General features: G+C 44.5%; 1 long non-coding RNA gene across 1 annotated transcript in view; it reads left to right on the top strand.

The window, feature by feature from the left end:
- The window catches only part of LOC130542351 (uncharacterized), a 37506-nt gene extending 26458 nt beyond the window's left edge, over positions 1-11048 (top strand). Inside the window, exon 3 of the long non-coding RNA XR_008956844.1 lies at positions 9642-11048. This is a non-coding gene — a long non-coding RNA (uncharacterized LOC130542351). The remainder of the gene's footprint in view (positions 1-9641) is intronic.
- Positions 11049-20424: the final 9376 nt, after the last annotated feature.

Here is a 20424-nt window from a genome sequence, read left to right as displayed (position 1 = left end):
GGAGTAATCCTTAGGCAAAGAAGCATTTGGAACATCAAATAGAATAAGGCACATTTTCTCCTAAGTGTGCGTTTTATTCTTTTAAGTAAATAGATGCTTCAAAAGCAGCCAAGTCTCCATTTGGTGTATCTGAGTAGGAGTCTGATATTTGCACTGAGAAAAACTGAATTCCTAGAACACCAGGAGGTGATTCAAGAATTTTCTTACGAATCAGTTAGACTTTAAATCAATTATTTGCATATTCATGAACAGATATATTTCCCTAGTACACCCTAAGCAGGAAGGAAAAGAGCATCAGCTATCAACTCTCCATTTTCTATGGGCATGTCTTGATACGCAAGGATCTTAGGTGATACGGTTTCAAAAAAAAAAAAAAAAAAAGCCAGATTAGATAGAAGGTCCTTGGGGCAACTAACTGCCCAGTCCTTTAATATCTGTGGAATTAGAATAGTTACAGCCTCGCTAAGGTCTCTGATATGTTGTGACCTGTGGATTTGAATCATCTGCTGTAAGTCAGCAAGTTCCTGGCTGATTGGTGGGCGTACCCAGTCACCAGCATCCACTCCCAAAGCATCTTTGTTGCTCTGTTTCTCGTGTAAGATATGCAGTAACTCTGATGATTTGTTACATGTGTTCGTCTAGAAAAATGGCAGCCTCTCACCCCTTACATTCCCCTTTCCCCATAAAGACCATGAATACTGCCAATAGATATGAAGAAAAAGTAAAAAGATGTAACAAAGGGGTGATATTTATGGTCAGTCTCTTGACTCTCCAAGTTACTGTAGTCGTGGGGCTTGGGCAAACCACTTCACCTGTCTGAGTTTTATTCTTTCCTTCCTTCCCTCATTCCTTTCTACATCCCCTCATTTATTCAACAAGTATTTGTAGACAATCTTCTACGTGTCAGACGCTGGTCTAGGCACCAGGGATATAATGGTGAACGAAACAAAGTCACTGCCCTCATGGAGCTTATATTCTGATGGGGGGAGAGCAGAAGACAGACAGATAATAAGTCATAATACCTGACTACTTTTAGTCAGTTCAGTGGAACAAATGAAGCAACTTTATTCTGATTCTACAGACAAGATTTATATTTAATTGAATGAAAATAGGGAGTCTACCTTTTAATTAGCCTTTATGAAAAATCCTGAAGGGCTTCTTCTGATGCTTTTCCTAGGGCAGTGTTCAAAATGACCTAGAGGAAGAAGAGGAAAAGAAGCAGAGCCTCCACTTACCAACTGCGTTACTTACAGAATTCACTTAGCCTCATAAACTCCTCAGGGTGCCAATAACACTTCCCTAATTACCTCTTTGGTTAATCTAAGAACCAAACTAGGGTGAGCTCTGGGACAGAGCACTGAAATACCAAGGCTCATATTGAGAATGTTGATTGGTACAGTGATGTCAGTGACAAGAAGAAGGGATGGGGAGTTCCTTTTCAGCTTCTAAGGGAGTCCAGATTCAACTTAATATGGCACCATTGACAGTTTCAGAAAATGTGTTGGACACCATAAACCTAAACCCACAGACTGTTGACAGACACTGTTCCCTATGGGCTCATTCATTTCCTTGAGGGGCACATCACCTCCAGCAATGGGCATTACCAGACCAACTGACCAATTTGATAAAACCCCACCTCACCTGCATCTCTGCAGGAATTCTTACTCAATTTGGGCTCTGAGTGTTACAGTTGCCTTGCATTCTTCAGCACCAATATTAATATTTAAAGATATATGAATGATTGTCATTAGTGGAAATGGAACGGATTATTGGTGAAATAGAAGTGTGGATAGAATATATCTTCCTAGATTCTCAATTTGTTTTGGATCAAAGACAAGAAAAGACCCTATTAGCAAAAGAAAAATTGGCCTCAATGTGAGAACAGTTGGCTTTAAAAATATATATATCATTAAGTATTCACAGAATGGCAAGAAGCCAGGAAAGCACTCAGTGGAGTTTTCCATTCTGCTCCCCACGTCTTGTTTGCAGAATGTGTATTTTTTGTCTTAAAGTGCCATGTTCCCAAGTTGAGAGAGTAGTCTGTCTTTCTTATTTCTATGTAAGTAAAACAGTTAATTATGAAACAACCAAATTTTGATTGGAAGGTCAGATAAGCAGATGAATGAATGTTAAGCTAACAGATCCTTTTCCCCTCTAAGACCTTGCCCTTGTTAGAGACGACAGTCTGGTCTGAACCCAAAGCAGCTGAAAGCTAATTGACTTTGTAATTCCCCAAGCATGGGAGTGAGGCTGGTAAAGAGACCAGGATCAGAAGTCATGTGGGGAATGAAATGATTTTTTTGTCGCTTCTGCTGTAAGTGTGAGGGGGAAAAATTCCTTTCAACCCCAAAAAGATGTATGTCATGACACAGCCATAAAAAGGGATAAACTGTGGCACCTGGGTGGCTCAGTTGGTTGGGCATCTGCCTTCGGTTCGGGTCATGATTCCAGGGTTCTGGGACTGGGCCCTGCTTTGGGCTCCCTGCTCAGTGGGGAATCTGCTTCTCCCTCTCATTCTCCCTCTGTGCTCTCTCTCTCAAATAAATCAATAAAATCTTTAAACAATTAAAAAGGGATAAACTGCTGATTGAAGCAATAATATGGCCGAATCTCAAAAGAAGGCACAACAGAGCATATATGGTATGATTATAGGAACTTCAAGAATATGCAAAACCAATCTGTGGGATTCAGAACAGTGGTTGCCTCTGGGAGGGGGTGTTCACTAGAAAGGGACATGGGGGAACTTTCTGGGGTGGGGGGAACATCTTGTACTTTGATCTGGGTGATAGCAAAGTATAGACACACATGGGAAGTCCTTGAGCTGTACCTTCAGACTTGTCCCCTTTGCTGCATACAAGGAATATCTCGTTTACTTTTCCAAAAGGGCATCTCATTTAAAAGCCACCTGAGGACACTTATCTGTAACAGTAACAATGATTGATAGATTTTTAATATTTGACAGTCTACAAAAGACTTTCGTATGCCTTATTTCTTGATTCTTAATAATTTTTAAAGGATTTTATTTATCCATTTGAGAGAAAGAGAATGAGCAGGGCAAGGAGCACAGGGAAAGGGACAAGCTGAGTGGGGAGTCTAGCGTGGGGCTCAACCCCAGGACCCTGAGACCATGACCCAAGCCGAAGACAGTTGCCACCCAGGTGCCCCATTAGCTCTTGATTCTTGCAAGCACCTTTGAGGGTAGATGAGGAAGGGGAGGGGAAGGATGTCCTTCCTATCCCCATTCCAATAGCCCAGGGACACCAGAGTGCCTCAGTAGCCATGTTTCTCAATGGAGACACTGATGGCATTTGGTCAGGACATGTCTTCATCAGGTGGGTCGGTTCCAGGAATTGCAGAACCCGTGCCCTCTCTGGCAAATGCCCTTCCCTAAGGGCCAATGGGCTGACCGGAAACAACTTGGTACATTTTCAGATGCCCTCGGAACACACTGTAGCCCTTGGCTGAGAACCCTTGGGCTTATTGCATTCCTAGATAATGGGACTTGAGTGTGAGGAACTGGAACCCTGACGGTGAGAGACATGTTGGTTTGGACACTCACGCAAACGGATGGGGTGTTGGGCAGGGGCCTCTGGTTGGAGCCACTCTCTGCATTGGCTTGAGGTCCACCACACAGGTCCCTTCGTGTTATTCATGGTCCAGCATCACTAGGCCATCAATGTGGTGTTGGGAGCGGGCCTTGAGCTCACAGTTTGTTCACTGGGAGTCCAATACTCTAAGCGTGTTCCTTTCTTATCGCTCCACGAGGATCAAGTATCCGGAGCTCCCTCTGGCTCTGGAACACAGGAGGTTAGCCAGGATCCCTAACTCTGCTCCCGTCCTCTCAGCAGCAGGCCCTTCACATGTAGAATCTCTGCGGGCCCTTCTGCACTGGAGGAGGCTGCCGGAGGTCACGTGAGACAAGGTACGGCTTGAGACCAGCTCTCCTTGCCTCCAATCTTGCTCTCCGTCTGCTACACCCTGGGTTGGCAAACCACGGCCCGTGGTCCAGATCTGGCCCACCGTCTGCCAGCTCAAGGACGTGTTTAAAAATATTTCAAAGGTTACCTTTAAATTGGTTATATAAGCATCTATACATAATATCCTAATTCTTGGCCCACAAAGTCTAAAATATTTACTGATGGTCCCTTTGTAGAAAGATTTGACCGACCCCTGCACTGACTTCATGCTTTATTCCAGCTTATATTCAGTAGAACTCTGACAGAGTCTATGAACAAAAGCTCCCCTGTTGGGAGCACTTGTAACTTCTTTTAAAAGCTGCAAGAACAGGACCTGGGACAGGAAAGAGATCAACTCTATTAAGATATCAACGAAGCCTATTAAGGAAAAGGAGAGTTACATGGTGGTGCAGAGACAATCAAGCACGTATACTGCCCTATCATTTTATTTTTATTTTTAAACCTTTTAATTCCAGTAAACATACAGTGTAATATTAGTTTCAGGTGTATAATGTAGTGATACAACACTTCCATACTTCACCTGGTGCTCCCCACGACGAGTGCCCTCCTTAATCCCCAGCACTGCTTAAACCATTCGCCCACCCTCCTCCCCTCTGGTAACCTGCCCCGCCATTTTAAATCAAATAGCTATATTTGATTGTCTTCTCACCTATGTCCCTCTTCCCCATGACAGCTTGAGGACCAGCTCCTACACTGAGCTGGTTGACATTAAGAAGATCACTCAAGAAATAGCAGAACACTGATGTAAAAGTTCAACAGTCTGCTTAATTGATTTTTTTTCCTTGGGGTTTTTAGGGCCAGAGACCATTTGTCCATCAACAGACGTGAGCATACAGAGATAGGGAACAGAACAGTCCCCTCTCCTGAGGAACTTAATGACAAGCAAACAGACATTTACCCAGCAGTTGAGACAGAGGGCAGGGGAGAGGCAGGTGACCTTGCTGGGCTAGAGAAGATGGAGCCTTCCAATAGTCTAGGTCTTGAAGGATGAGTCCACCTGCCCAGTGAGCAGAGATCAGGGGGAAGGACATTCTAGGCAGAGAAGAGTATGAACATCAATTGTGTATATATATTTTTTACTTTGTGCCTAAAAAAATGCAGTACCCGAAGGCATGGAAGCCAGACAGAACCTGGGGTGTTAGAAAACAGGGAGGAATTTGGCATATCAGGTAGCAAAGGTGAACGTCAGGGCAAGAGACGCCCCTGGAGACAGTCAGGGGCAAGGCCCTTGTAGGCTGCTGTCTTCGGTTGGGTTCCCCCAGCAGCCGACCCTGAGACAAGGTGAGGGGGATGAGGGATAGTGTCACTCTTTGCTACTTCTCCCCCCGAGACAAGTGGAGTCTTATTCCCAATGCTTTAAATCTAGACTGAATTTAGTGACCAGCTTGACCAATAGAATGTGGTAGAAAGGCCATTAAAAAAAATTTTTTTTTTATTTCAGTATGGTTGACACACAATGTTACATTAGTTTCAGGCATACAACATAGTGATATCACAAGTCGATACGTTGTGCTCTGCTCACAAGTGTAGCTACCAACGGTCACCATACAAGGCTGTTACAATACCATTGACTATATTCCCCATGCTGTGCCTTTCATCCCTGTGACTTGTTCATCTTACACCTCGAAGCCTGTATCTCCTACTTCCCTTTACCCATTTTGCCCATCTCCCCAGCTCGTTCCCCTCTGGCAACCATCAGTTTGTTCTCTGTATTTATAGGTCTGATTCTGCTTTTCGTGTGTTTGTTTATTCCCCTGTGACCTTCCAGGACTTCTGAGACTAAGTCGCAGGAAGCCTGGCAGCTTCTGCCTGAGTCTCATGGGACATCCTCTCTTCGGGAGCCCTGAGCTGCCAGCCCTATACCTGCCATGTGAGAGAGACCACCTAGAGGCCCCTGAACAACAGTCCCAGCTGAGTCCAACCTTCTAGCCATCCCTGAAACCCCTCCAAAGTCCCAGACACAGGAACGAAGCTGTCTCAGGTACTCTGGGCTTGGCCAGTTGTTAGGTGAATCCCAGTGAGTAACTTTAGTCAACGGCATATGGGACAGAAGACTTTACTGAGCTCTTTCCCAAATCCCGGATCTAAAATGGCTGTTGCTTTTGTCATAAGCTTTGAGGCAGTAGTTACCCATAGCAATAGATAGCTGCGTCAATTTCCTAGGGCTGCCGTAACCAAGTCCCACAGACTAGGGGGCTTAAAACAATAGAAACTTACTAAAACCAACGTGTTGGCATGCTCTCTTTGACGGCTCTATGGGAGAATCTGTTCCCTGCTTTGCTCTTAGCTTGTGGTGCTGCTGGCAATCCTTGGAGCTCCTTGCCTTGTAGGAGTATCCCTCTGATCTCTGCCCTTGTCATCACATGGCCTTCTCCTCTCGTCTTAAAAGAACACATGTCATATTGGATGGATTAGGGCCCACCCTAATCAAGTGGGATCTCATCTTCACTTAATTACATCCATCAAGAAATAGGGTCACATACACAGGTACCTGGGGGTTAGGAATTCACCATATCATTTGGGAAACACAATTCAATTTACAAAAATAACAGATGGACAGAAATTTGAATACAGGTAGTTTATTGGGGGGGTGAGTCTAGGAAGCATTGGTGGTGGAGGAATGGGGAAGCAAGACTGGGAAAGGAAGGAAGCAAAAATAACGTGCGTTATGGAGCAGATTGCTTCTGTGAGCAATTGGAATCAATCCCATTGGGAAAATCTGGGAGATGCTATGGAAAGTACCTCGAAGTTACTCTTTCCCTCTTCTCCCACTTCTCTACAGGGGCCAGCTAGATGGAGAATTTATCCTTCAATTCCCATTTATCACTGACTGAGGGCTGTTCCTTAAGAGCACTCATCTCCTGGCGCTTATGGCCCATCGCTCACAACGAAGAAATCCCTCAAGTGAAGAGCCGCAGGGGCTTCCAGGAGCAGGCTCTGGGCGTAAGCGGGAACAGCCAGTGCTAGCGGATATGAGTGCGGGCACTGCACTCATCTTTGCTGCAGCCACGCTGAGGAGGCAGAATTTTGTTCTAAGTGTGTGGGCTGGATGGGGTTGATTGAGCTATTGAATGCAGCAGAACAGTGCGTTCGTTCGTATTGGAATTAGGAATTGCTCTGATGGGAACTGAAGGGGGCTGGACTCTTCAGTTAGGAAGCTGTGTCTGTAATCCAGGGGAGAGCTCATGAAGGCACAAACAAGTGCGATGGTAGGTCAGATGGAGAGGAAGGGATGGATTCAAGATATATTTAGGAGGTAGAACCGACAGGAAATACAAAAGGAAGGTAAGGATAAATTTGAGGAATTTCTGCGACCCTAAAAGAACTCTTAACATTGAGCTAAACTAAAAGTGAAATCTTCTCTTTCATGAAGACAGAGTACAGATGTGATCACAAGCTGCCTCAGGGCCTTTGCATAGGCTCTTTGCACAGGCTCTTTCTCTGCCTGCAACCTCTCCCCCCTTCCGCAGTCTCATGACCCACTCTCCAGCATGTTGTGGGTCTATGCTAAATAGCCCCTTCTCAAAGAGGCCTTCCATGGCTGCTTAGTGTAAAATTGCAAGCTACCTTCCCCCGTCCTTTCTCCATATTGCCCTATCCTGCTTTATCTTTCTCTCCTTCTCACACTTGGATATATATTCATCTTAATTGTGCATTTGTTTATTGTCTTTCCCACCCCCTGTCTCTAGAATACAATGGCAGGGTTCTTGTCTGTGGTAGCTTCATCTCAGCATCTAGAACAGGACCTGGCACCTTGATGGACGTCAATACTTGTTGAATGAATGAACAATTGGAAAAAATGGTTAAATGCAAATGAACTATAGCTACTTCTGTCTTCTAAGGGGGAGGAGTGACGGTAACACAGTTTATCCTCCAGGAGAAGATAAAATTTCTTTATTACTCCCTTTCCCCTGTAGGGGGAGGTGGGTGGAGAAGAAGAAAGGGAGACACCTGGTGATAGCAGCTTGCTTGGACCAAGTGCAGGGAGCACTGTTAACTATTCAGGAGGTGGCCTGTTAGGGAGTGTAGCAAGAGGCAAGGGGGAGTGTAGGCAATGTTGGTTTTCAGTGGGAAATAGATCAAAGAGCAGGGAGGGAAACTGCACTCAGTGACTCAGTTTTATGGCTTTTGGAGTTTCTGTAAACCCACTCTGCTTCCTTACAAACTTGAGCGAAGTCTGCTATAAGCACAGGCCTTGTGTGATGTTTTGGGGGGATGCTGAGGAAAGGACCCGAATTCCACATCTGGGTTGCCACATTTTAGCGCAGGGACAGCAAGTAGCGAACCTGAGGTGATCCAGAAATGGGACTCAGAGAAAGCAGAAGGTTGAAGCCAGGGATGACCCTGAGACTACAGAGCCCCGAGAACTTGTGGGAAGTTTGGGAAATGCTTTGGAGTGAACACACACACCCCCCCCAGTCACTTGGATCGCCGTGATACACCGCATGCCTACGGCACTCTATAATTCCCCAAACGCTTTCAGGCACCATGTCATTTTGATCTTCACCTTGTACCACGGAGAGGTTGGGTAGTTTAGCCAAGATCACGTGTGTCAGAACGGCAGCTCCCCTGTGGGTCGTCAGACTGGAAGTCAAATGCATGACTGCGTTACTCCTGGCGGTTGCAGAGTCAATATTTGAGCTTTGAGCTGTTTCAAATGGTGCAGTAACTTGACACTTATGCCTGGGCACAGCCTCCAGTCCTCTGTTCTGGGAGGCTGGTCTGCAGGAGGGAGCCGCCAAGCTAGTGAGTGGGCCTGGCCACTTGTCCAGCAACCACAGCTGAGCTCATTTCCATTGTTCCATCCTGTGGCACATGCTGGAGGGTTTGCAGAGTTGGAAGATCCTGAGATCTATCTATGGCAAAGGGCAAAGGGCCAAACTTTCCTCTTGCAACATGTTTTCAGGAGGGGAAATTAAGGGATGCTTAAAAAAAAAAGAAAAAGAAATGATTTCAGTTTCTCATGCTGTATTTGGGCCTTTCGTGGTTAAAAGCATGAATGGAGCATAAGTCTGGGCTTGGAAAGTGTGGGAAGATATATTTCCACAATCTTTTCTCCATTTAAGCTGTTGCTATGACATCTTACCCAAAGTACCCTGCCTCTTTTCCCAAGAGATTGCTCTTCTGGGAAAAAATGCAATGATACTCAAGTTAGAAATGGAGTGTGCCACAAATTACACTCAATTCTGCTTCTTTGGGTTGAGGAAGGATGGTGTTTGCAGCTATAGTTATACTTGGAGCAAAAATATTTTATACGGACCCTAATTAAAATGAGGGGAAAATGCCACTTAAAATTTTCTTTAACATATATGCTTATGAATCAGGCCTGGGGAATGGGAAATAAACACTTCTATTTTTTAATTCAAGAAATAACCCACAAATAGAACTCAGGGTGGCAATGGCATGAAACTTAATTATTTACCCAGATCCATTACAACTGTTTTCTCCGTCTTTCTGTGGATGGGTATAACCCCAAAGGTAAATCTGTGGAAAATTAACACTGAATCTATTTCTGTTTAGTGAGACTAAGTAAATGGTATTTAGGGTTATTTCTTGGCTTTCTTCCTTATACTTTTATGTATTGCTCGATTTTTAAAATTATGAGTATGTATTCAGTTTCAAACAACAAAGCTATTACAATTAAATTGTTACTGTTTCTTTCAGGGTCCAATTGGGAAAACAGAACCACCTTGAGTTATAAAAGACAGGATCTGTTATAGGAAGTAGACCTTACAAAATGGCGGAAGGTGTTGAGAAGTGAAGGATTAAAAGGAGGACTGAGGGATCACCGGAATCAGCATCATCAGTCCCAGAGGCCAAGCACATCCAGTCCCCCAGGTGGGACCACCAAGAAGCAGCTGGCGGAGAAACTGTTGTCTTTGGGGCTCCACAGCTGGGCATCTGGTGATGGGCTTGGGGGTTGCCATTGGTCAGCAGGGCCAGAAATCAGGAAGAAGAGTGAGATATGGAGTACAGGAGACAGAACAACCTGGAACCTTTTAGCACCTGTAAGAATGTCTGTCACTGCGTCTAACTGCCATGACTTTCCAAAATTTATGGCTGTTGCTTCACTTCCTCACACAAATTCCTCTTTTGGGCAACTCTAACCTAGAACCACAGAGGGAGGAGATTCTAGCAAACAGGTTTCCTCTTAAACAAGGTGGCGCCTCACATCACAGGTATCATGGGACAGCGTATATATTTGATTCTCATCAAGATCCTTAATTAAGTGAAGTTGGTCATTAGAATCCCCATATAACCAGTTTACCCCATTCTTTTTTTTTTTTTTTTTTTTTGAGAGAGAGAGGGAATGCATCAAGAAGGGGGAAGAGAAGAGGGCGAGGGAGAGGGAGAATCTTAAGCAGACTCCACGCCCAGCACCCAGCCTGACTCAGGGCTCCATCTCAAGACCCCGAGATCATGACCTAAGCCGAAATCAAGAGTCAGACGCTTAACCAACTGAGCCACCCAGGCGCCCCCAGTTTACGCCATTCTTTATAAATGTAAACCTCTGGCGCAGCCACCTGTGTGCCTCTGTCGTGTCTTGTTACAACTTGTTACAATTGAAAAAAGCCAGTTATTAGAGAGTGGCTGTTTCTACTGTGGAAATAGTATTTTCTACCCATTGTGTATAAATGAGGACATCTAAACTGACATACTCACATTTTTACTGCTCTTAATGCTGTAGCGTCAAAAAATCTCATGAACGTCAAAACTGTTTCTGGTCTGTTTATATATCATCTTCCAAACAGTATCAGATCACATAAATTTCATTTTGAGACATCCAATGTGAGCAACCAGAAATGTGTCTAACACTGCTTTTTTTTTTTTTTGAAGATTCTATTTATTTATTTGGGAGAAAGAGAGAGTGCGCACGCAGAAGCCTGGGGGAGGGGCAAAGCGAGAGGGGAAGAAGACTCCCCGCTGAGCAGGCAGCCCGAGGCAGGGCTGGATCCCAGCACCTGCGACCATGACGCCCAACAGACTGAGCCACCCAGGCGCCCCACTGCTTTATTTTTATCCCGGTGTTTAGCACAGTGGTTACCCAACTGTCTGATAAAATTATACAAAGATGTTCATCTTTCAGTATCATTTATTTGTTCCACATTTACTAAACTTCTACTTGGTGCTGTGCAAGTGTGTGCATTTCGGATTAAACAACCCACAATAAGGGGAAACTTTCAACAGTGATGTCAGACCACTAAAGAAGAGAAAACCCCGAAGATTCAACTTGGTCATGTGTAGAAGGCAGTCCCGTCACGGTTCCTTGAGAAATCACCCTCCAAACCATCACCATTCAGAGATACGATCAAGAGTGTCGTTACTATGTACCAGATTAATTTCGATCACGTTCTGTTTAGTTCCCCCCTTGTGCTTACTTTATGCTTTATCTACTCCAGCTTGAAGATTACTTGCTTAGGATTTTAAAAAATTTCAGGGCATTCTGAGTGTTGCCACAAGGAGGGACTGGCTTTTGTTGATCACTCTGTGAAAAGAGCTTTATTATTTTATAATCACATAAGGAGTTCTTGGAACGTTCTCTTTAAAAGGCTAGTTGCAGCATTGCAAAAGAATAATGTTATTAAAATTTGATAACCTGAAAACAGCCATTTGTGGTTCGTTCGGTACTCAGGGCTCCTTCAACATCGTCCTTACAGCTCTCCTTAAGTGCATTATTTATGACTATGAAGGAAGACTAAAGAACTGTAAGTTATTAAAAGAAATGTTGACCAGTACAATACACACTGGCTTTTCGGGGCTTTACCTAAGCTTAACCTTTTTTCAGGAGCCTCATAATATAGTGGAAAGAGAATGGTCTTTGGGACCAAACAGATTTGGGTTCAAAATCTTTTACTCCATCATCTTCTACCCAAATGGCTGATGACAGGGTATTTTTCCCTTCTGAGGCTCATTGTCCTTATCTATAAAATGGGAATGATAACTTTCCATTTGAATCCAATGATATGGCCCCGAATCTCCAAGGAACTGTTGAAAAGGAAAAACAAAGCTGGGGGCATCACAATGCCGGATTTCGAGCTGTACTACAAAGCTGTGATCACAAAGACAGCATGGTACTGGCACAAAAACAGACACATAGACCAATGGAACAGAATAGAGAGCCCAGAAATGGACCCTCGGCTCTTTGGGCAACTAATATTTGATAAAGCAGGAAAAAACATCCGGTGGGAAAAAGACAGTCTCTTCAATAAGTGGTGCTGGGAAAATTGGACAGCTACATGCAAGAGAATGAAACTTGACCACTATCTCACACCATACACAAAAATAAACTCCAAATGGATGAAAGACCTCGATGTGAGACAGGAATCCATCAAAATTCTAGAGGAGAACATAGGCAACAACCTCTACGACATCGGCCAAAGCAACCTTTTTCATGACACATCCCCAAAGGCAAGAGAAACAAAAGATAAAATGAACTTATGGGACTTCATCAAGATTAAAAGTTTCTGCACATCCAAGGAAACAGTCAGAAAAACTAAGAGGCAGCCCACGGAATGGGAGAATATATTTGCAAATGACACTACAGATAAAGGACTGGTATCCAAGATCTACAAAGAACTTCTCAAACTCAATACACGAGAAACAAATAAACAAATCAAAAAATGGGCAGAAGATATGAACAGACACTTTTCCAATGAAGACATACAAATGGCTAACAGACACATGAAAAAATGTTCAAAATCATTAGCCATCAAGGAAATTCAAATCAAAACCACACTGAGATACCACCTTATGCCACTTAGAATGGCAAAAATAGACAAGGCAAGAAACAACAATTGTTGGAGAGGATGTGGAGAAAGGGGATCCCTCCTACATTGTTGGTGGGAATGCAAGTTGGTACAGCCACTCTGGAAAACAGTGTGGAGGTCCCTTAAAAAGTTAAAAATTGAGCTACCCTATGATCCAGCCATTGCACTACTGGGTGTTTACCCCAAAGATACAGACGTAGTGAAGAGAAGGGCCATATGCACCCCAATATTCATAGCAGCAATGTCCACAATAGCTAAATCGTGCAAGGAGCCGAGATGCCCTTCAACAGATGACTGGATTAAGAAGTTGTGGTCCATATATACGATGGAATATTACTCAGCTATCAGAAAGAACGAGTTCTCAACATTTGCTACAACATGGACAGCACTGGAGGAGATAATGCTAAGTGAAATAAGTCAAGCAGAGAAAGACAATTTTCATACGGTTTCTCTCATCTATGGAACATAAGAACTAGGAAGATCGGTAGGGGAAGAAAGGGATAAAGAAAGGGGGGGTAATCAGAAGGGGGAATGAAGCATGAGAGACTATGGACTCTGAGAAACAAACTGAGGGCTTCAGAGGGGAGGGGGGTGGGGGAATGGGATAGGCTGGTGATGGGCAGTAAGGAGGGCACGTATTGCATGGTGCACTGGGTGTTATACGCAACTAATGAATCATCGAACCTTACATCGGAAACCGGGGATGTACTGTATGGTGACTAACATAATATAATAAAAAATCATTAAAAAAAAAAAAAAACCCAAGTCACGAGTTGCAGGATCTGAAAAAACAGAGTATCAGACTGGCGAGGATACCTACCCAGTCTTGACCTCAGCATCCATAAAGTACAGAAAATGTGGGAGCCCTGTCATAAAATCTAAACACAGCAAAGCCCACCTTATGCTCTAAGAGTGAACTGAGTACCTGGGGTTTATAGTTCATTATGGTTCGTGTGTGGTTCCCTAAGACAGTGCTGCAGGCCTCCCATCATTCTGGGAGGTGGTAAGTACACTCGTGCGTGCTTTGAGGAATCACGAGCGGCTGGGAAAGGCCGGGAATGGCCAGCATTTATCTTCCCCTCATTCAGTGCAATGTTTGTGCACGTGTTATTCACCAACCACTGCTCTTGGGACATCCTGAAGTAGACAAAACTGCTGTTCCTTACATTTGGGGGCAGAGACAAAGCGAGTAAACAAGAAATAAACAAGAGAAAACTATAATTAGAAGGCATTTTACACTATGGCAAAAATAGAGCAGGGCAAGGGGCTGGAAAGCCATCAGTGACCCAAACACTGCCAGCCACTTCTTGAAGCATTCCCAAGACACATCCCCGTCCCCCCTGAGCTTCCTTTCTGGCCTCTGAGGGAATTCCCTGGGCCACGTGGATCCATCCCACTGTGCATGTGGCAGCCACCAGCTCGTGGTGGCATCCGTGGTGAGTGGGCGGTTGCAGTTACCGTCAGGCAGAAAACACTTGCTCCTGCAAACTCTAGACTGGCAGAAGTGACACAGGCAGACAGTTACACCTCTGACTACATCCAGGCACTGACCACACACACGCACAGGATAAAAAGGACAGCATTTCCTAATGTTTTGAAAAGAATTTCTTTAATTTTGCATTAAGCAGTAGCCTAGGAAGTTCCAAGAAATGTACAAGGCCCCCAGCGTACCAAATGCTCTTCCCCTTGCTCTAGCCGGTGGCTCTCAAGATGTCCTCCTTGCGAGCAGCTTGGTATCGCCCCGGAATTTGTCTGGGCTGCAAATTCTCTGGCTCACCCCAGATTTAATGAATCAGAAACTCTGGGGCAGGGCCCAGCATTCCATGGTTTAATAAGCTCTGCAGGTGGGGCGCCTGGGTGGCGCAGTCGTTAAGCGTCTGCCTTTGGCTCAGGGCGTGATCCCGGCATTGTGGGATCGAGCCCCACATCAGGCTCCTCCACTGGGAGCCTGCTTCTTCCTCTCCCACTCCCCCTGCTTGTGTTCCCTCTCTCGCTGGCTGTCTCTCTCTGTCAAATAAATAAATAAAATCTTTAAAAAAAAAAAAAAGCTCTGCAGGTGATTCTGATCCAAGATAATGTTTGAGAATTACTGCTAGACCATACTCATGAAAATAATTGCTAAATAAAAATATTTTATAGCTTTAGTAGTCATTTCTCATTTGAGCTATGACAGTGCAGGACCAGCAGAACAGACATTATGCCCATGAAAAACAACACAAAGCAAAGCAAAACAAATAGAACAAGAGGCTACTTAGGCTCAGAGAAGTTAAGTGAGTACTCCAGAATCACACAGCTAGTAAGCATTATAGTGTTCTGTCTCCTCGCTCCTTCCAAGCTCTCTCTACTTCATTCTTTCTCAGCCCTCCCTTCTTTTATGCACGATCTATATATAAGGGACCGAAATGCCTGCCTTAAACCCTCAGATCGGTAAGGGACAGGAATAGAGATTATAGTTGATACAACAAAATATGGGCGACAACAATCTCCAGTGTCTGAACGGGACGTTTCTTCAGGTGAAAGGCTTAGAGTGGCCCTTCAATTTCTCTCTTTAACAAGAAGAGAGGACCTCGCAAAGTTGGAAACTATTCACTCCAAGTGGCCTCAGGCTAGTTAGCCATGTGACTGCTGCTTCCAGTATCCTTCACAAAGGCTCTTCCCGGAGCCCAAGGCCTGTCGCCTGCCACCGACCAGCATTCACAGGCAGGTGGCTAAGTGGCCATGTGACTGGTGTGGTTTTATGATGCACACTGCCATCTTCTGGGGATCTCACGCATAGCCAGCTCTTCCATTTTCAGTGCCAATGCTCCAAATCGAAAATGGGTCAGACCATCATCTCAACAGGACCTGTCCCAGTGAGTTGAAATGATGATGAGGACGAGATTGTTAATGTTGATGATAAAACAAAGAATCCTGAGGGTTACAGGTGTTCTCGCTATTTCAAAAGCACGTCCTGTAGAGAGTCCAACTAATCGAACAAGAGAGAAGAAAATACACTGGAGCGCTGGTACCAATTTTTAAAAGGTAGAAATGGACGGAATGGCCTTGGGGAGGAAGTGAAGGGAACCTGGAAATGGAACAATCCCCAGGGGTTGGCTCTGGAACTTGAGATCATGAGGACTTCGTAATTTTTCTTCATTTCCCAGAATATCACAGTAAACAGGCTGTAGGGTATATCATGGGCTGTATTAGTTTCCCGGGGCCACTGTAATAAGGCACTACACAATGGGTGCCTTGAAACAACAAAAATGTACTGTCTCACCATGTTAGAGGCCGGGAGTCTGAAAGCAAGTTGCCAGTAGGCCATGCCCTCCCTGAAGGCTCTGGGGAGCATCTGGTCCGTGCCTCTCTCTGAGCCTCAGGCATTACCAGCTGTCCTCATCGCCCCCGTCTCTGCCTCTTCTGTCATCATGTGGCATTCTCCCTGAGCTCTGTGTTTCTTATGGACACCAGTCATATTGGAGTAGGGGCCCATCCTACCCCCTAATGCCCTTAACCATGTTTGTGATGACCCTATTTCCCAATAAGGTAACATTCTGAGGTTCTGGGAAGTACATGAATTTGGGGGGGGGGCACTATCCAACCCAGCACACGGGCGTTAGTGTCACATCTTGGCTCAGCTGCTAATTAGCTGTTTCATCTTGAGCAAGCTATTGGCTCTTTCTAAGCATCCATTTTTTCATCCGTAAAATGAGGACAAGAAAACCAACCCCAGGGGTGCCTGGGTGGCTCAGTTGGTTGGGCGTCTGCCCTCGGCTCAGGTCATGATCCCAGGGTCCTGCTTCAACCTCTCCCCGTGCCTGCCACTCCCCCGCTTGTGCTCTGTCTCTCTCTCTCTGACAAATAAAAAAATAAATCTTAAAAAAAACAACAAAAGAATACCAACCCCATTGGCCTTTTGTAGGGATGAACGTAAAAGAGCTCAGCACGTTCCTGGTGCAACATAACATCTCTCCTCAGCAGGAGAGAGCTATTATTTTTACTTTCACTATCAGAAAAAAATAAAAACCCAAACCAAACCAAACCAAAACAAAAAAACCTTAACAAATTTAAACAGAGCAGGAGAAAAGGATCCCAACCGTCTCTGGACCAAAACATGCCATTTAAATCAAGAGAATGTTGGGGAGCACGATCTCGACCTAACACACTTTCCCTGCTCACATTATATTTAGTACCTAGTAAAGAATCAAATTTAGCTCAAGAGACACTGGGTTGTAGTTCATTGATTGCTTCGAATGCAAGAGATAACATTTGGGTCTGTTTCAGCCTCATGCGGGAGGCTCAGTGGAGATAAACTACTTTTTTTTTTAAGTTTTAATTTATTTATTCATTTTAAGTAATCTCTACACCCGTGGTGGGGCTCAAACTTACAACCCTAAGGTCAAGAGTTACATGCTCTTCCGAATGAGCCAGCCAGGCACCCCGAAAGAAAATATTTTAAAATCTAAGAGTGCCTTTGTCACCTTTGCCATCCCACGGGCTCCCCTACCCAGCTCTGTGCAGGCCTGACTTTCCAGGATGAGCTCACTTTAACGTGACTCCAAGTATGTCCAAGACCATTGGTGTTTATAGAGGGGAGCTATGCGATCTGCTTGTCGAAAAGTAGCCACTCTGTCAAACTGATTAAACTCTTCTTTAAGACTGGGTGCATTCGGAGATGCTACATGGGAACGCCATGGTGCTGACTTACTAGAAATCGTTACCATTTCCGGATGCATCAGTTTCCCAATATATTAGAAGGTCTAGAGGCCAGGACATCCTGAGGGAGGGAAGGAGGTTGAGAAAACCCAGAGGCCGCCCCACTGCGGGGTACATTCTTACTTGGGAAAAGGTAATAACTGAGAGCCTCTGAGTGGTAACTGATTTGCCACCTGAGAAAAAAAGCCCCCAAGGCATCGACTGTGGTATTTACATGTGCAAAATGTTCCATGTGCTCCTCTAAAAATGTCCATGTGGCTCTGTGTATACGTGTGTTTACAGAATGTGTAAATAAATATGAGAAGAATATGAAACACATGGGCCTGTGTTTATAAAATATGCCTCCACTTATGCTAATGAAATTACTTCCATCTGAGAACAAACGGTCATTATCTACGGAAGTGCTGTGAACTAGGGAGATTACTGGAATTTTTGTCCTCACGTTTGGAGAAACTGAGTCACTAACTGTTTTTGTCATAAAAGGCAGGAAACTTGGCTTATGTCAACATTGGAAACTTTATTGCTCAAGGATCATATAAGTTGGAAAGAAAGCTACCCTCAGAAATCCTATCTTCACAACAGAGGAACTTCGTAACTCAAATTCACTTCCAGTGTTGTAATTGACGTCCCACATAGTCACGTATCTGGTTTCAGCAAACTTCTCAAGCCTCCCAATACTTCGGTGCACATAAACACCTCCGACGAGCTTGTTTAAAATGTGTGTTTCTGAACCCCACTTCCGAAGAGTCTAAGTGAGTTTCAGTGAGTACCAGGAATCTGCATTTGTGGCCTTCAGTGAGGCAGGGGCCAAGGACCACACTTTCCGAAACACCGCTCTAATGCCTGAGTGGTGGAATGAGGAGCAAGTGTCTTTAAAAAAAAAAAAAAATGGGGGTGGGACAGGGTAGGGACATTTAGAGGATGACACACAAAGAAAATGGAACCACGCGGGGAGTGGGGGGCCCGCGAGAGTTGAGGTTGTAGAGTTCCCAGCCAGCTCAAATCCACAGGTCTGCACAGGCCGATGCCTCGCTTCGGACAGACAAGCTCATGTGGCCACAGCCGCTTCCTGCTCCAACATCCACCCCTGGTGAACTAGGGCTTCATGTTTAAGCTATGGGTTGTGACCTCATGATATCATTTTTAATGGATCCTGAGCAACATTGAAAACAGTTTTGTTTTGGGGGCTCCTGGGGGGCTCAGTGGGTTGAGTGTCCAACTCTTGGTTTTGGCTCAGGTCATGACCTCAGGGTCATGAGATCGAGCCCCAAGTCCGGCTGAGGTTGGACTCTGTTTGAGATTCTTTCCCCTTCCTTCTCCCTCTCCCTCTGCTCCTCCCCCTGCTGGCGCTCTCTCTGTCTAAAATAAATATATAAAATCTTTTAAAAAATCAATAATAAAAAATAAAACATTTTTGCTTTGAAATAATTAGACAAGCATAAGAAATCGCAAAAACGTTTCAGAGAGGTTCCATGTGTCCCTCGCCCAGCTTCCTGCTCGCGGAAGCATCTTCCCTGACGATAGCACCTTAATCAAAACCAGGAAACTGACACTGACACGGTACATTGAACTACTGCAGACTAGCGGCCTGACTCAGATTTCAAATTACCACGTGCGTGCCTTCACGTGTGTGTGTGTGTGCAATCCCGTCATACGTGTATATTTGTATGACCACAACCGCCATAATCAGGATACAGAACTCCACCTCGCCACGGAAGTCAGTGTTCTTTTTGTGGTCCTCTGTCTTCCTCCCAGCCATCCTGTTCGTAACCCCTGGAAACCACACACCTGTTTTCCATTTGAGCAACATTTTAAAAATGAAATAGAATAGAGCAGAATGGAAAATGACAGAAAATATCTGAGTGTATTTCTTTTTTTTTTTTTTAAGATTTTATTTATTTATTTGAGAGAGAGAGAGAGCATGAGCAGTGGGGAGAGGGAGAAGCAGGCTTCCCGCTGAGGAGGGAGCCCGAGGTGAGGCTCGATCCCAGCACCCTGGGATCATGACCTGAGCCGAAGGTAGATGCTTACCACTGAACTGAGCCACCCAGGTGTCCCTATCAGAGTGTATTTCAAAGGGGAAGGGAAAATACTGATCTGGGAAATTCTTGTTTCCATTATATATATATCTATATATCTACAGATATCTATATCTATCTATAGATATATCTATCTATCTCATATTTACATATAAAAATATATATTAACATTATATATTACGTGCATGCCTTTACAAATATATATTTCTTACCGAGATATATAGGCCAAAAAAATTGAGAAACGCCATGCAACATCAGCAAAATCTTCCTGCCTTCCAGGCGCTGGAAGTCACTGCGTAGGGACCTTTTCCATTGGCCAATAGTTGCTATTGTTCTCCAGGCCTTTAGTGAATGTCTCTTCATATCTGGATGGAAATTCACCATCTGGACCTAAGTGTTTGGATATCCCTGTTCAGACCTGCGGAGCAGGAGAGAAAGGGAACAGAACAGGTAAAGGGATCATAAGGGGCTCAGGGCCTATGGCTTCACATCCCCCCCGCCCAGGGTCCCCTGGGCCTAGAAGCTAACAGAAGCCGGGAGACAAGCCCTCAATCCCACTGACTCCCCAGAGGCCGTTCGCAGGAGCAGCTGAGTGTGTTCCTGGAACATTTTTTCATTTATGAGCTGTTTAATGATGTGCGGTGCACACTCAGGCAATTTCGGGAAAACTTAAAAGATTCATCACGATTTTAAATAAAAACGTTTGTTTAATATTTTAAATAATATATTTCATGTTAGTGACAAGGATACTATTTTTATAATATTTCACCAAAAATATGTATCTGGTTAGAAAGTAAATGGATCGATGCATAGATGGGGCTCCCCACTTGTTATTTTCTTATTCCTTGTTTTGAGAGCATCCTACTTTGAAGACATAGGTCATTGAGAATGGCAAGTGTGTGGTGACCTTGCCGAATGGTTTCTCTGTGGAGAGATTTCTCCTTA

Source organism: Ursus arctos, unplaced genomic scaffold (genome assembly GCF_023065955.2).
Source record: "Ursus arctos isolate Adak ecotype North America unplaced genomic scaffold, UrsArc2.0 scaffold_33, whole genome shotgun sequence".
Lineage (NCBI taxonomy): Eukaryota > Metazoa > Chordata > Mammalia > Carnivora > Ursidae > Ursus > Ursus arctos.
Note: the sequence above shows the minus strand (reverse complement) of the source record. Positions and strands in the feature narration are given on the sequence as shown.